This window comes from Thamnophis elegans, chromosome 5 (genome assembly GCF_009769535.1).
Source record: "Thamnophis elegans isolate rThaEle1 chromosome 5, rThaEle1.pri, whole genome shotgun sequence".
NCBI lineage: Eukaryota > Metazoa > Chordata > Lepidosauria > Squamata > Colubridae > Thamnophis > Thamnophis elegans.
In genome coordinates, this window is record NC_045545.1 from 74,034,187 (window position 1) to 74,051,946 (window position 17,760).

At 44.4% G+C, this 17,760-nt stretch overlaps 1 protein-coding gene across 1 annotated transcript in view; it reads left to right on the forward strand.

Annotated features, from left to right (window-relative positions):
* Positions 1 to 12,994: 12,994 nt before the first annotated feature.
* The window catches only part of SRC (SRC proto-oncogene, non-receptor tyrosine kinase), a 111,640-nt gene continuing 106,874 nt past the window's right edge, over positions 12,995 to 17,760 (forward strand). The window contains exon 1 of the mRNA XM_032218245.1: positions 12,995 to 14,316. The gene's annotated coding sequence lies outside the window, so the exon portion shown is untranslated. The remainder of the gene's footprint in view (positions 14,317 to 17,760) is intronic.

Here is a 17,760-nt window from a genome sequence, read left to right on the forward strand (position 1 = left end):
ATAAAAGTTTTACCAGCTGATTTCCACAGATGAAAATATGGAAAACCCAGGAGCAGATCTAGGGGGTTTGTTCATTTGGATGGCCATTCTACCTTACAGAAAATCAAAACAGATCAAGAATAGTTCATGATGTAATACCAACCAGGCAACTACAGATAGTCCTTGATTTATAACAGTTCATTTAGTGGCTGTTCAAAGTTACCACGGCATTGAAAAAATGGATTTATGACCGTCTTTCACACTTACGACGGTTGCGGCGTCCCAATGGTTGCGTGATCAAAATTCGGATGCTTGGCAATTGGTTTGTATTTATGACAGGTGCATCATGTGATTCCTTTTGCGAACTTCTGACCAACAGAGTCAGTAGGGAAGCCAAATTCATTTAACAACTGTGTTACTAATTTAAGAACTAGAATAGAATAACAGAGTTGGAAGGGACCTTAGAGGTCTTCTAGTCCGACCCCCTGCTTAGGCAGGAAACCTATATCATTTTAGACAAATGGTTCTCCAATCTGTTTGTAAAACCTTCCAGTGTTGGAGCATTCACAACTGGAGACAAGTTGTTCCACTGATTAATTGTTCCAACTGCAGTGATTCACTTAACAATTGTGGCAAGATAAATCGTAAACAAAATTCACGTAACAAAAGTCTCACTTAGCAACATAAATTCTGGGCTCAATTGTGGTCGTAAGTCGAGGAGGAGTACCTGTATACTGAGCCCTAGAATCATATCTTTGCAAGGAGTCATATATGCTATTGACTTCTATCCCCTGGTAAGTATAGGAATTCAGATAAATGCCTCTCAGAGAGATGTCTCTCTAGCCTCTACTTACTGTAAATGTAGCCAAGAGGAACCCACCAGGACTCTGAGCAATTGGCCACACTGTGAAACCTCCCTCATAGTTAAGAATTTATTTCTAATAATAAATTGGAAACAGCATTCCTGAAACTTACGGTATACCCACGATTCCATCTCCAGCACCATGGAATGAGAGAGCATTCTTACATGAGAAAACTCTCTAGTTATATCTCCTTTATGTCAGAGTTCCAAGTAACACCCCCAACGAAAGAAGACTCTGAGGCTTGAAGTTCCTCAAAGTTCCATTTAATTAGAGATGCCATATTGGCACATCTGGGAAAACCCAAATCTGAAAGTTTCTAGGTTTTCCCCACCCAAAAGAAAGTCCAAGCACCTACCCAGCACTCACATGTCCATCACATGTCCAATCAAAGCAAGGTCCCAACTGGAGATGCCTCCCAGTCACACCACTCCAGGTGCAGGGCAGAATGTCCTTGACTCTTGGAGAAAGGAATGTTATTATGACTATATATCTCCCATACTCCATATAATGCCCCCTCCCATTTCCCCAAAGCATTAAATATGGCAGGCCTGAAGATCCAATGCCCAAGATGGCTTCCAGGCCTGACACTTTGGGTGATCCCTTTCAGATATTTGAAGAGTGCTGTATTATCATATTCTCCCAGCTGTCTTTTCTCAACACTACAGGCCTTGACTTACATTTGTTTAATGACCATTCAAAGTTACGATGGACTTGAGAAAAGTTACTCAAAGTTTATAACTACCACCCCACCCCTGCAGTCACACAATTACATTCTGGGCACTGAGTAACCAGCTCACATTTACAACAGGTTGCATTGTCCTGTGGTCACATGATCACACTTCGTTTTTAATATTTTTTGCCACTTTCTGGCAAAAGAAAAGTTCATTGAATAAACTGGCTTTGGAGTTATGACCATGTGCTTTGCTTAGCAACCATGGTAAACCATGGTTGTAAGTCAAGGACTACCGTATTTTTCAGAGTATAAGACGTACCTTTTTTCCTCAAAAAAGAGGCTGAAAATCTAGGTGTGTCTTATACACTGAACAGCATTTTTTTTCGCCTCCCGAAGCCCCACCTCCTTCACCAAAATGGCCGTGCATACCCTTATGGAGGCTTTAAGAGAGCTCCTGGGGGCTGGGGAGGGCAAAAATGAGCAAAAATTGAGCTGTTTCCCCCCCAGCAGCACTCTATAAGCCTTCATAAGGCTATGTAAGCCATTTGTTTGGACAAAAAAGGGGCCATTTTTGCTCGTTTTTAGCTCCCTATTATCTGCAATGCCCTGGAACTATTCTACAGTAGTCATTCTAACTTTTCTTAAAGAGCAGTGGCCAGAAATAGATACGGTATCTGTCCACAATAGAATAAAGTGATACCATTGCTTCCCTTTGAAAAATTATACTCTGCTAACAAAAGGGCATGTTTACAATTAATATCAAGTTGACTTCAGTGCCTGGTGACTTCATGGACACAACCAGACAGTTTTCTTGACAGAACAAAACCGTATTGCCATTGCCTTATTCTGGTGTGTGTTTTTGACTTCCCAATCTAGCCCACAGCCTTTGAATTCCCTGGTGGTCTACCATCTATGTACTAATTAGGCCTGACCTGCTTAGCTATGCTAAAGAAATCAGCAATACTTGCAATCAGGGCAAAAGGCAATGATGTTTTATTTTCAATTCCAGAATTGGAAGAAACGTAGCACAGATCTCTCTCCCACCCCCCTCTCTCTCCCCTATAAAGTGCTGATACAAAGTGCTACAAAGTTTATATAAACTTTTAATACATGTTCTTCTACAATGAATTCAACAGGGCAATACAAATGAAATTATAGAAACTATGGTAGCTATCTTGATGAAGTGTATGGGGAAGCTGGCAGGGAAAACCACAAGTTGTGGTCATGTCTTGCTTAACAATAACAGGGGAAAAAATGTAAAATCAGGTGTGGTCATGTGATGCCTCATTTAACAACTGCACTACTTACCAACGGTTTTTATACTTACAATTGTGAAATATGTCAAGGATTACCTCTATTAAAATGATCGTTTGCAGAAGGAGATGGGAATTAAGGAATATGAAATATAAATAACTACAAATAAACAGCTATTTAAAATAATGCAAAGCTCATAGTGCTTGCTGTGATAAAGACACTTAATAAGTCTTGAATAATGTACATAGGAATTTTTTTAAACAAAATATGCTTGAGGTCAGGTAACAGTCAATCTCACTTTAGTGATGGGAGAATTTTCAAATCAACTCATTGAAACCAAAGCAAAAAAAAAAGAAAAGAAAAAAGAAAGGCAGTGGAAAACTCCAGTAATGAAAAAGATTTATTGGAGTAACCATGGGAAAGCAGGGAGGGAAATTCAAGGGTAACAGGATAAGAGGATAGAAAATAGGGAAGTAGCCTCCTCTTTTTCTAAAATATCGGCTAGTCATTAATAAAAGAGGAAGAAAGGGGAAAAGGCTTTTCTTCTTAAAGTCGGAATCACATGAAGTATAATAAGAGGCAAAACACAGGAATATAAATGTTTCATTAATAGCTTCCAAGCCCAGACAAGTCAAGCAGGCACTGCCCCTATTGCAATACGTATACAACTAAAACATTTTAACCTGTAACACTTGAGAATACTGCAGACACAAAAGCAGCTAACAGATGATCTCAACCTTAAACACATATCTATTCCATGTAGTTTTTTTCCCAACTGGTCCTGGAAATATTATGATCAGTTCAGTTACTGTTACTATTGCAATCCAAACAAGGAAATACAAAATGAATGGAATACTATTTTTTAAAATAGGGATTTGAAAAAGGGAGGTGATTTTATAGAGAGATTCCAAGTAGCACAATCTGCCTGCTAAAGTAACTTTCTCGGCTTTCAAGCAGAGTCCTCCTCCATCACCTCTTACCTATTAACATGGAAACTCAGGGGTTAAATCCTAGACCATCCATCAATAGGCACATGGTCTGCCACTGTGATGCAGCTCTTCCAGCTGCAGGATAGTACTGGAGGACGGGCAGTCTGCTGCAGCAGCCAATGCACAAGGAAGTTATCAAGAGAATGCCTAGGATGAATAGCTTCAGTGAGTAGCATGCTGGACTCTAATAATGGGAAAGAAACCATTTTTTCCTATGATCGCCTCCTTCCTGATGACTCACTGACACATCGGTTTTTGGCACTGTCAGGAGCAATAAATAAAGGGGAATAGGTGGTGAAAAAAGAAGTTTTCATTTTTCAGGGTTGGGATGGGATGGATGGAATAGAATAGAATAGAATAGAATAGAATAGAATAGAATAGAATAGAATAGAAATCCCAAGTGTGATTAGACACACATGAAATTTGTCTCTGGTGCAGAAACTCTCAGTGTATGTGCAAAACAATGGAGTAATTTTTTTTACTTGTTTTCTGTCTGCATCCTGCTCTCTGTTTCTTCCAGAAATCCCCACTAGCATACTGAGATTTGTATTACTGGGCTCATAGAATAACAAATCTATGGATTGAGGATCTAATTAGAGGTTGGTTCTCCCAGTTTGTTCTTTTTAATAGACAGGAAGATTTAAAAAGGAAAAAATATAGGATTGAGGCTAAATTGTGGACTAATTTATTGCAGAGATTCCCAAATGATGGATTGGGCTCCCCTTCTGTACACCATCTGCAGTTTCTTAACGATTTCTGATGTTAAGAATAAACCTACAATGTTGAAACAGCCTTGAAGGGAAGAATACCCTGATGACTAAGATGTATGATAAGTGGCACTTTTAAATTTAGTTTTAAGTGTAGAATGTCATAAATTCATTTTTTGTTCTCTTTCAAAAAAATTACAAGCAAGCTAAAAAAAAAAGGGAACTAGTAACCAGCTTCAGCTTTATCTCAATCCTACCTATCACAGAACAATGAGATAAGAAAATGAGGAATTCTCTTGGGGAACTAAATTCTGATCCAATGAGGCAAGTTGAGAGAATAGCAGAAGTCAAGTGAAATTCTAAACCCAGATTCTATGTTCACCAAGGAAGACTTATTCTGTTCTTTTGATAATATGGTAGACATCCAAAGCTACCTTTCCTTAATTTGTGTGGGGACTACAAAGTCCAGAGTTTCTTTATTCCCCAGACTGACATCTATCATTACATATTTTTTTCTCAGCTGTAAGAAATAAATATTGAATTTTGTAGTATATTGTAATTGTTTTCAGTTGGTACCCTGTTTTCCTGAAAATAAGACCTCCCTGGATAATAAGTCCAATCAGGCTTTTGAGCACGTGTGCTACAATAAGCCCTCCCCTGAAAAATAAGCCCTCCCTGGAAACGTTTAAATGCCTGCTCAGCTGGTTCCCGCCATTTCCTCTGGTTGCTTGCCACGCAAACCACGCAAAGTGAGGAGGCAAGGCCAGAGGGTGGGGGGAAGGGAGGGTGGAACATGCCCCATGCACCCCACACACTCTTACCTAATGCCCGTTCCCACAACCCTAGCCACCACGCCTCTTCTGTCATGCTAATGGCCACTGCAAAAAGAGTGGCAGGCCTAGCAATGCGCAACATAGCAGCAGCCACGAGGTGACCATGCTCGCCACCTCCTGTACCTCATTTTCATTTTTTCATTTATACTTTATTTGTATGCCGCCCTTTTCCCTGAGGGGACTCAGGGTGGCTCACAGTTGAAGGGGGGGGGGAAGACAGACAAGTTACAAACATAGAGTCATACACCGTTAAAAACACAACAGTCACACCATTCGAGTGGGGTTACAAGTCGTTAGCCCCAGGCCTGTTGGAACAGCCAGCTTTTAAGGGCTATGCGGAAGGTCTGGAGGGTGGTGAGGGTACGAATCTCCACAGGGAGTTTGTTTCAGAGGGTCGGAGCAGCCACCAAGAAGGCTCTCCTCCGGGTAGTTGCCAGTCGACATTGGCTGGCTGATGGAATTCGGAGGAGGCCTAATCTATGTGATCTTATTGGTCTAGAGGAGGTAATTGGCAGTAGGCGGTCTCTCAAGTACCCAGATCCAATACCATGAAGGGCTTTGTAGGTGACAACTAGCACCTTGAAGCGTACCCGGAGATCAACAGGCAGCCAGTGCAGCTCGCGGAGGATAGGTGTTACGTGGGTGAATCGAGGGGCACCCACGATCGCTCGCGCGGCCGCATTCTGGACCAGCTGAAGTCGCCGAATACTCTTCAAGGGCAGCCCCATGTAGAGCACGTTGCAGTATTCCAGCCTAGAGGTCACAAGGGCACGGGTGACTGTTGTGAGTGCTTCCCGGTTCAGGTAGGGACGCAACTGGTGCACCAGGCGAACCTGGGCAAATGCCCCCATGGTCACAGCTGACAAATGATGTTCGAAGGTCAGCTGTGGGTCCAGGAGGACTCCCAAGTTGCGAACCCTATCTGAGGGGTGTAAAATTTGACCCCCCAGCCTGAGAGATGGAACACTTGGCCAATTAGTGGGAGGGAAGCACAGCAGCCACTCGGTTTTATCTGGATTGAGTACAAGCTTGTTGACCCCCATCCAGTCTCTAACAGCCTCAAGGCCCTGGCTCATCACGTCCATCGCTTCATTGAGTTGGCACGGGGCGGACAGATACAACTGTGTATCGTCCGCATACTGGTGGTATTTTATCCCGTGCCGTCGAATGATCTCACCCAGCGGTTTTATGTAGATATTGAAAAGAAGGGGGGACAGGACCGAACCCTGTGGCACCCCATATGTTAGGGGCCTAGGGGTCGATCTCTGCCCTCCAACTAACACCGACTGCGACCTGTCCGAGAGGTAGGAGGAGAACCACCGTAAGACAGTGCCTCCCACCACCACCTCCCGCAGTCGTCGCAGAAGGATACCATGGTCGATGGTATCGAAAGCCGCAGAGAGGTCAAGGAGCACTAGGATGGAGGCATAACCTCCATCCCTGGCTCTCCAGAGATCATCGGTCAATGCGACCAAAGCAGTTTCCGTGCTGTAGCCAGGCCTGAAGCCTGACTGGAATGGATCCAGATAACTGGTTTCCTCCAAGGACCGCTGGAGCTGAAAGGCCACCACCTTCTCAACAACCTTTCCCACAAAGGGGAGGTTGGAGACTGGACGGTAGTTGTTTAGGACGGCTGGATCCAAAGATGGTTTCTTCAGGAGGGGTCTCACCACCACTGCCTTTAATGCGGGGGGAAAGACCCCCTCCCGAAGGGAGGCGGCAACAACCGCCTGGATCCAGCCTCGTGTCACCTCCCTGCTGTTAACAACCAGCCAGGAGGGGCACGGGTCCAGTACACAAGTGGAGGCACCTACAGCTCTCATGGCCTTGTCCACGTCCTCAGGGGTAACAGCTTGAAAATCAACCCAGCGATGACCTACCAAATTATTCCTTAGTGCCTCGGCTGGTTCTGCAGGATTGGAGTCCAGGTCCGCCCGAAACCGAGCAACTTTGTCCGCGAGAAATTGGACGTAATCCTCAGCTCTACCCTGTAAAGGATCACCCGTATCCCTCCTATTTAGGAGGGAACGGGTTATCCTGAACAGGGCGGCTGGGCGCGACTCAGCGGAAGCAATCAGAGTGGCAATATAAGTTCTTTTTGACGTATAAAATAAAAATAATAAAATAATAAGACCTCCCCAAAATAAGGCCAAGCTCTTATTTCGGGGATCAAAATAAAATAAGACCCTGTCTTATTTTCAGGGAAACAAGGTAGGCCTTCTCCGCATTCCATCTGCCAGCCAATGTTGGCTAGCAACCCCCCGGGGGAGAGTCTTCTCTGTTGCAGCTCCAGCCCTCTGGAACGAGCTCCCCGTGGAGATCCGGACCCTTACTACTCTTCCGGTCTTCCGTAATGCTATTAAGTCCTGGCTGCTCCGGCAGGCCGGGGGGCTGTTGAAGTATCCAGCCCCACGGTAACTATGAATGTTGTGTATTTTAAATTGTTGTTTTGTCTATTTATCCCCTTCCCCTTGTTATTGTAAGCCGCCCGGAGTCCTTCGGGAGTGGGAGGCATACAAGACCAATAAACTCAACTCAAACTCAACTCATTATCTCTTGTCTTTAAAACCAAATTGGGGGTCTCACCATCTGACCTTAATATAGAGACACAGAACAGCCTTGTTTCAATTAAAAAAAACTTTGCCAGTGTGGTGTCCTCTATATGTCTCCATGTGCTATCACTGCTACCCAACGGGGCCACGCTGGGATCAGTTTTAGAACCCATTTCATCAACTCAATGAAAATCATGAAATCGTATCATAATGCTTCAGTAATATACCACATGCCTCTTGTTGCTGAAATTTATACGGCTGCCCCTTTGGGAATATCTCTTACTGAAGAGTTAACAGCTAACAACAGATATTAGAAAAACATCTATTGGGAGCATGAAGAGAGGTATTTCCTTTAGGCGAACAGCACATATACAATCCTATTCTATGTATACTGAGTTCAAAGAGATTTGCTGCTACATAATTATGCATAGGATTCTAGCCTTAAAACGAGAAGGAAAGGCAGTTTTGTTATGGCAGTTTTGGGAATCATCAGGCACTTCAATAAACTATACAGCATGTCCATAACATTCCCAATCAGAAACCATTCACTGAATTTAAATCTGTAAAACCACTGCTAAAGACATATTGCACATTTCCAATTATGATAGCGATTTCATACAGCATTCTTGGCAATTATAACTGTTTCAGGCACTGATTTTTAAGCTCTGTCATGTGGATTCTTGTGGTATTTCAAAAGCAGGAGTCAGAAGGTGGAGAGACATATGGGATTCCTGCAATTGTGCCTTAATAAATAATAAAACGGTGGGGGGGAGAACGGGACATATGCATTTAATAAAATTTGATACCTGGTTGTTGGGATGGCTTCAATTTTGTTCTGCAACACTCAAGAGCACTTGAATATTTATGTTTTAATTCTATTTTATCATGGAGGTTGGGGGTAAGTTATATTTGAAGTCTAAAATAAACCAACAAAATAATCCTGTATGGTTTTCACTCATACAAAATGCCTTCCTATTTTTCATTCTTTGAGATATAGAATAACAGAATTGGAAGGGACCTTGGAGGTCTTCTAATCCAACCCACTGCTTAGGCAGGAAACCCTACACCACTCCAGACAAATGGCTATCCAACATCTTCTTAAAAGCTTCCAGTGTTGAGCATTCACAACTTCTGGAGGCAAATTGTTCCACTGATTAATTGTTCTAACTGTCAGGAAATTTCTCCTTAGTTTTAAGTTGCTTCTCTCCCTTGATTAGTTTCCACCCATATCCTTGATGCTCTCTGAGTTTGGTGGTTTTCTTGCAGACATTTCATTACTCAAACTAGATAACATCACCTGTACTAGTAATGTTACCTCATTTTGGGTATTGAAACATCTGCAAGAAAACAATCAAGCTCAAAAAGCACCCAGGACCCCTCATTTCTACAAATATTCTCCTTTATTGTTTTTCATTCTTTGCCATTCAAAATATTAACCACAATTCATAATTCCCATTAAAAGAATTGGGATGTCAGTCTGGATTAAGACATAGAATAGATACATATAGCTGCCCATCCTTCTCAATAAATTCAATATATGTCTGTCTGTCTGTCTGTGTGTGTGTGTGTGTGTGTGTGTGTGTGTGTGTGAGAGAGAGAGAGAGAGAGAGAGAGAGAGAGAGAGAGAGAGAGAGAGAGAGAGAGAGAGAGAGAGAGAGAGAGAGAGAGAGAGAGAGAATGTTTTATTGATGGCATTTATCACCTGCTCAGTTAGCTAAAATATTTAAAAATGTCTAGCAAATGTTAGAAATGTAATTAAAAGACGGACACATTTTATCACATGTGGTGGACTTGTGCTAAAACAAAAGAAATTTGGGCAAAAATGCATAAATGCCTAGAAAAGATAATAGGGAAACATGTAGATTTTAAAGCTGAACTTATTGGAATGATGGAGAAACACCACAAGAGGAAGAGATAATTAATTATGGAAGAGATAAATAAGAAGATACTAGACTGTGCAGAAATGGACAGACTTACATTGAAAATTAAGCAGAAAGAAGACACAGGATATTATCAAACTTGGAATTTATTTTACCAGTGGTTGAAAAAAGGGATAGGGAATAAGAATGGCATTTGTATTGTTAAGCAAATTAAAAACCCAGACAACACAATGTTTATTAAGCACTAAGAAATGTAATTAATAAGAAATGAATAAAATTTATTGTTTTAAAAAGAATGTGACAATATCATTTAACCTCATCCTTTGAATTTGAAAGCAAATGCTTAGATGGTACATAAGAGGAGATGCTTTTCTAAGAACAGTTAGCCTTACCCTAGTAGACATGCATAGAAAAACAGTGTATTTTGTTCATCTATGAATAATAGTATTTATATAGCCACGAATGACAGAGAATTTCTCATATGTTATTGCAGAACTCACGCATACAACCACAAGGTTATAATACGGGAATTGTTATTCCTATGTCATAGATGGGAAGTTGTGGTAAGAAAAAAATGAATTGCCTAAAGCTATCTAGCAAGTCTGTTATTCATTCTAATAATATGCTATTTGTAATTCAGTCTCTGTTTGAACTAATATATTAGGTCAGTTCTCAAAAAAGGTTTCCATTAACCCAGTCACATTGGCTGCTAAATACAGTTAAGTTTTTAGAAGAGAATTTCATTAAAGTTCTTACAGATGGTGTCTGGAGGTCTTATACTTATTTAATCATAAGGTTGCCAAGGAGTGTGTGGGAAAATGACTGTCTTGTCTTTCACTCTACAATAACCTAATATTCTGCAGCCTTCCTGGTTTCCCAGGCTTGTTAAAATCCAAAGGGAAGTCAATCTCTTTGAGAGAATTCCCATCGGGGCTACTCAGACTGGGAACTGTAGGCAGGAGCATTATAGAAAAATGTGAAGCCAGAAAACATCACCAACAGCTGCAGGCTCTGCATCTCCAACCATCAAGCCAGTTCAAAATTTTAGCGCAGAAAACTTTGAAATGCACTATCAAACAACTTCCCCAAAGGTAGGAAAACGGAAACCCCATTTGGGGAAAGAACATTTTCAGACATTGCTAGGCAGATTCAGTACAATGCAAGCACTGTCGTCCTTGTTTAGCAACCTTAGATGAGATCAGCAATGTAATTGTTAAAGCAAAGCAGTTGCTAAGTGAAACATCATGATGTTACTTTGCAGATCTGTGAAAGTCAAATGGAAGGGCGGGTGACAAAATTACTTTTTAATTACTAACTGCCAGCAGCTGGTAAAGGAGACAGTCATTAAATGAGTACTACAGTGATTGGGGCATAACCTGTTTTAAATTGAGGCTTAATTCCTCTTAAAGTTTTCTTGGAAATGTTTTATGCAAATTCTCTTGCAAGGCCAGGGGCTAAACAAGCGACTTTCTGCATGTAAAGCAAATACTTTATTACTTATAAAGTATACCTATAGCTCCTCCTATTGCCATTTAACATGATAAGAAGAATCTGAAAGTGCCTGAAATACAGGTAAAGGGTAGTTTCTTTACTTTTTCAGTAATTGCTCCTTCAAGAATTCTTTTCAAAAGCTCAGGAGTGGAAGATTTCGTAACCTTGGAACAAATCAGCCAGCAGAAGTTGTAGAGTTTATTGACAAATTATAATTAGATCTGTTTTCTCTTAGATGTTGCTGAACCATACTCCCAGAGGCCCCAATCAATGGAGTTAGTGGTTGAGGAATTCTGGGAATTGTCATTCATCATCTGGGCAGACTGAAGTTCCTATCCCTAGGAAGTTGTATGTAATTGTATGGGATGGAGGACATTTCTGAACACGGCTCTCAGCTCTGGACAATCCATTGCCATCATCTCTGTTCCGCAGCTCAGCCATTCTTTCTGGTTCAGGCCTGGTGCATCCAGAAAGTACTCTAGGAATACTGCAGGTCTATGGGGCTCGTGACAGGCTCATTTCCCTAATGATGAGAGGGCTTGAGACTTCTGTGTTTCATCCTCAGCCTCTCCCATCTTTCCATTTTAGCAGGTCAGTCACAGTGTTTTGCAGATCTGTAAATGCAGCTAAGAGGAAGTATCTTGGTGGTTTTGTATCTCCCCTTCTGCACTTGGGGAGGGAGTGGGGGGGGGGAATCACCAGTAAAATGGACAGAGATAGGATTACAAATGCGGGAAGTGATTGAATAGTCTTCTTTATGCTTTCCTATTGCTCAGCTGGAGGAGCAATGAAGATGTTATCAACACCATGATAATACCACGATCAACACAAAACCATAATATAGCTATTTCCAATCGTCTATGGAGGTTGAGGACATGTCAACCTTAGAAGGTAGACCAGACTAAAAACCAGACACAGTGCATATCTAAAGCTATTTTTTATTAGAAGCAGTTACCATAACTAAATATTGCAAGTCTGAATAGGCTTCCCTTCCCCCTCTTTTATCTTCGTGAAAATTAAGAGGGGAGTGGGGACTGTCTTGAGACATTCCCATAGACCACTTTCCCAGCCTGGGCTCAATTTTCCTTTATCTGATTGTTGCCTTGGTAGCAGATCTTCCCTCCATCCTTCAGGGTCATCCTTCTTGACCCACTCCAGGAAGTGAGACAAGAAGCTCAGGGCACCAAATGACTGCCCATATTTACCTGGAGCGTAAAGATAAATGCAAGCAGGCCTTCCTGTTCCGAGGTCAGATAGGTTGACTTGAACGTCAAGGCCAGATGGGCTGCGAAATGGCCCAACTTCTTGAAGGAGTGACCCTTAGGACACAGATAAACCTCCAAGTCAGAGGTGGTATTCAGCAGGTTCTGATCAGTTCTGGAGAACCGGTAGTGGAAATTTTGAGTAGTTCGGAGAACTGGTAAATACCATCTCTAACTGGCCCCACCCCATCTATTCTCTGCCTCCCGAGTCCAAGCTGATCCAGAGGAAATGGGGATTTTGCAGTACCTTTCCCCTGCCACTTCCACCAAGCCCTACCCACAGAACCTGTAGTAAAAAACTTCGGCAGAAATTGCTCCAAGTGCTTCAACGACCCTCTAAAAAAATGCGAAAGACCGGCTGTCTGCAAGGAGTATAAATCCTTCAATTCCCCACCCTCCAGTCAGCGCTGAAGAAGCTTTTTGGATGAGAAGCGAAACGTCTTCAAAGGAAAAAAAAAACGAGAAAGTCCAGTTGCCTCCTGAAAAAGCACCTTTGGGACTTCCTGAAAGGAGAACCGGTTCAGCCGGGAGAGCGGTGGGTCTTTCTCCAAGGAGAAGGCCGCCCCAGCCTCAAGGGGGGAATGGAGCCTCAAGGGGGGAATGGAGGTCATCCAAGTGCAACATCCACGCGCGTCCCCTACCGCCTCGACAAAGGCAGCTTCCCAGCCAGCTTCCTTCGCCGTTTTCCGGTAGCCGCCTGGCCACAGACACGCCGTCCCACGTCTGTATTTGCGGACGTCTCGGCTTGGGTCACAGCTACGTCATACATTCACTCCAACTCAACTCTCCCAGCCACCTCCAGCAGCCGGAGGTGGAGAGAAGGAGGAAGAGGCGGCGGCGGCGAAGGATAACGGAGGAAGGAGGGAGAGACTTCTCTCTCCCCCCCACTTTCCTTAAAAGCTGCTTCCGGTTCTGCTGCTGCCATCTTCTCTCTCTCTCTCTCTCTCTCTCTGAAAGCGGGAGGGAGGCTTTTGAGGGACTCACAGATGAAATAAAGGCGGGCAGCCGAGGGAGGCGGGGGCAAGGAAGAGGAGGGGAGCGGGAGAAGCCCTCGGTGACGCGCCAGCGCTGGGGGCCGCGGGGCCGGCCGTCAGGAGGAAGCGCTCGGGCTTTCGTTCGGGAGCGCCGGGTCCTTCTTACGTCGGAGAGGCGCTGAGAGGACTGCGGGGCGCGAGTCAAAAATTTAAAAGAAAAAAAAAAGGGAGGAGACGGCGGCGTCTGGACCTCGCGGGCTGAGCTCACTTCTTGCAACCCCTCCAAGTTGCAATCCCTCTCTCAAGCCGCCTGCCCGTTTCTGGGCTTGCGGGTGGGGAAGAAGCTGGAGCAGCGGCGGCGTTAGAAGACGTTAGAAGACCATCTCCAACCCACCCTCCCATCCCGTGTCCTCGCCGGCAACGTTGTTTTCTGGAGGCGTTTCCCTCGCTTTCTTTCCTTCCTTCCCGGGCTCGCTTCGCACAAAGCCAGCGCCTGGGTTCCGCTCTCCCGGCTGCCCCCGCCCCACCGCCTCCCCTCCTCTCCTGCCTGCCTGCCTGCCTCCTTCTTCTTTTTTGGGCTTCTTTTCACGCGATGGGCCAGAGAAGCTCCCGGAACGACCCGCGGGCCAGCGACTAGAACTCCGGCTGCATTGCCTCTCCTGCTGGCGACCGCGTCTTTCCTGCTTTAGCCGAGTCTCCCCCGATTCATTCTTCTCCGGCTCTGAAGCGTCGTCTCCACCGGACTCGGCAGGAAGAAAGGAGAGAGAGAGAGAGAGAGACGAAAGGCGGCGGGCAGGGCGAAGCCGCCCTCCATCTGGGCTCTTGTGTTTCTGCTTCCAGGAGCCGAGAAGAAGGAAAGGTAAGCCGGTGAGGCGGGGAGCGGGGCCGCCGCCTTTCGCGGGTCGGTCTGCTCGGTTGTGGAATGCGCTCGGACTAAGCCGGGCTGCGCCTGACTGACCGATCATTGTTAATAAGATCGTTTGGCGAGAAAGGGACGAAGTGGAAAAGGAGAGCAGAGGTGAAACTCGAATCTCCAAAAGGGTTTTTTTGGGGGGGGGGGGGCTGCTGGGTGGGTGACTGTCCTCCAGGGTTGAAACGTCTCATTTCTTATATGGTAAGCGAGCGAATTTCTCTTCCCCCCGGGGCCTCGACCGCTTAAACCTCAAAGGGCTTTTTTTGAAAAGGCGGCCGGGGGAGGGAGGGGATAGACTATCGTTTTAACCCGCGTTGACTGTTGTTGTCATTGTTGCTCAAGCCGGGCTTTTGTCTGGAGGGGCTCCGTCTGAAAGAATGTAGCCCATCCAGGAGAATTGCCGGCAGTCGCTCGATCTCAAGTCGGCGGTGACTTGATTCGGGTCCACTTTCTTTTGTTATGATTCCGTGAAGGACTTGGGTGCGGGATGCCGTGTGTAGCGCGGTCCCGCGATATACCGGATCGCTTGGGGTAAAGCAAGCGGGAGCGATTTTGTCTTGGGTGGGTGGGTGGGTGGGTTTGGTAGCGGTGTCTAAAATAGGAAACGGGCTTCAAATTCGTCTTGCTCGTTTTTTGTTTTTTTTAAAAAGACTTTCTCCGTGGGAGTTTGGGTTAAAACATTCGTTTTCACTGGGACTTTGGAGAAGGAAAGCTGTATTGCTTTCTATGTAGAATAGAATAGGAATAAAATGGGATGGGATAGAGATAGGGATAGGAATAGGAATAGGATTGGATTAGATTGGATTCTTTATTGGCCAAGTGTGATTGGACACCAGGTCTTTGGTGCATATGCTCTCAGTGAACATAATGAAAAATAAGATAGAATACATTATCAAGAATCATAAGATGCAACACTTAGTGATAGTCATAGGTGACTAATAAGCAATCAAATTATACTAGGAAACAAATAAAATATTTATGTAGTCCTAGGATCACCTGGGACCACGCCTCCCCTCCCCCCACTTCCTTGTCTCTTGACCTGGCAGGTAAACGGGCAGGTAAGATTAAATCTGGTGGGAAAGGGGGAAGATTTGCTTTCAATAAAGCCGTAAATAAACTGGGCGAGCGCAGCCTTTGAACTTCTGCTGCTTTGTGTCTGAAGCTCGCCGGTGTCTCGTTAATTCCTTGCGACACCGAGACGATTCCGTCCGTCTTAAGACACGCAGGTTGGCCAATGCTCCTCAAAGATTTGTGCGCGGGGGGGGGGAATGGGAGGAAGGCGAATAGAAACGATGTATAGAAATTGCAGGAATGTAAGGTGAGAGCTCCGTTGTTTCTTTGGCAGCTTCCAGAGAGGAGAACCTGGCGGGGCCGGCTGAGCTGGGAACGGTGCCTACGTTGAGTTCCTTCTGAATCGTCTCTTATCCAATCTTGAGATTTGATTTTCCTGGAGCTTTCTTTGAGGCTTTCATATTGGCTCCTCTTCTCTTCCCCCTCCCCTTTTGTTTAGTAGACCTAGTTTGTTCCTGCTCTAAAACAGGGGTAGTCAACCTTTTTATACCTACCGCCCACTTTTGTATTTCTGTTAGTAGTAAAATTTTCTAACAGCTCACCGGTTCCACAGTAATGGTGATTTATAAAGTAGGGAAGTCAATTAAATTTTTAAAAGGAAAATGCTTCAGTATGGGACAAAACCCCTACGGCCCACCATGAAAGCTGGAACGCCCACTAGTGGGTGGTAGGGACCAGGTTGACTACCACTGGTCTAAAGTGTGGCTTCTCTTTATTAAGGACATGCAACCCGAGTCACTCTGGATCTCTTGCCAGAGGCTACTACATTGGTTGGGAGTGGTGTGGTTGCCTATCAATCCTTATCCATACAGAGATGAAACAACATGCAGCACTTGGGGTGGGTGGGTGGATGTCCTTACACTTTCATAAGTAACTTAAAGTGGCCAACTTACCTAATACTCATTCCTTCTCCTATTTTCTCAAATATTTGCAATGTATTGGGTAAACTAAAAGTAGATTAGTTAAAAAATACATGTAGGCTGGTTATTCTTTTTCTCAAGATAACTTTTACTGCCCTCCAGAAAAGGTACCTGGGAGAGTTAGGAATGTCCTAGGTCAGATGACATGATGGATGAGCTGCAATGGGAGGGAGAACTGACCCAAAGTTGAAAAGAAGCATATTGTAGAAGCCCTCCATTCATGTAAGTTTGGATCTAAACAAATATTTTCTGTAATACGCGCATTCTTATTGTACATGTTTTAGTGCCAAAAGAAGGCATCTCTGGATGCGCCTTTGGTCTAATCAAGCTGTGGCATACAAAATAATACTTCTTATAAAACTGGAGGATTCTGTTTAGATATCTGACATGTAAATTTGTGTATGTGCCTTGGAGTCAGTATTGACTCCTGGTGACCATCTGGACTAGAAATCTGCAGTTTTCTTGGCAAGATTTCAGAAGTGGTTTGCCACTGCCTTCTTTCCAGGGCTGGGAGAAAGTGACTGGCTTAAATCTCTGGTTGTCTTCATGCCTAAAGCCTACTAGAATTCAGCTTCCAGCTTCTAGCTTGGTGCCTTAACCCTTCCACTAAACTGACTTATCTATTGTCATGAAGTTATTTGTTTGTTTGTTTCATCGATTCTCAAAGGTTCTAGGTCCGTGATGGAGAACCTGTGGCAGGTGTGCCGGACGTGGCACGCAGAGCCATCTCTCCAGACATCACCTGTTGCTCTTTGGGTTCCTGCATGCCGACCAGCTGGTCTTCACGCGTGCAAGAGTGGCAGAAACTGGAACAGCAGCCGCCCAATGCACATGAATGTGCCGGGAAGATGATCTTCTGATTTCCAGCATGTGCATGCAGACTGGCCAGTTGGTCTTCACGCATGTATGCGCACCAGCAACCAGAAGACCAGGTGGCCGGTGCGCATGCACAAAATGGGAAGATCATCTTCCCAGCATGCACATGCGCACTGGGCAGCTGCTCTTCTGGTTTCCAGCACATGCATGCATACCAGCCACCTGGTCTTTCACATGTATGCCTGCCAGAAATCAGAACACCAGGTGGCTGGTGCACATGCATGCACTGGAAACTGGAAGATCATCTTCTTGGCTCACACATGTGCACCGAGCGGCTGCTCTTCCGGTTTGTGCATACACGCGTGCTCACATTTCGGCGTTCGGTACCGAAAAGGTTCGCCAACACTGTTCTAGGTTGTTATGAAGGACTTAGCACCTGTTTGTTTTATATTACAGCCTCCTAACCCATTGTTTAACTGCTGAAGTTTATGACAATTATTGTCCATAGGATCTAGAAAGCACCAAATTTGATATTGCATAGTAAATTGCACAAGCAGATTGTGCAATGGCTGAAGTTGGGCAT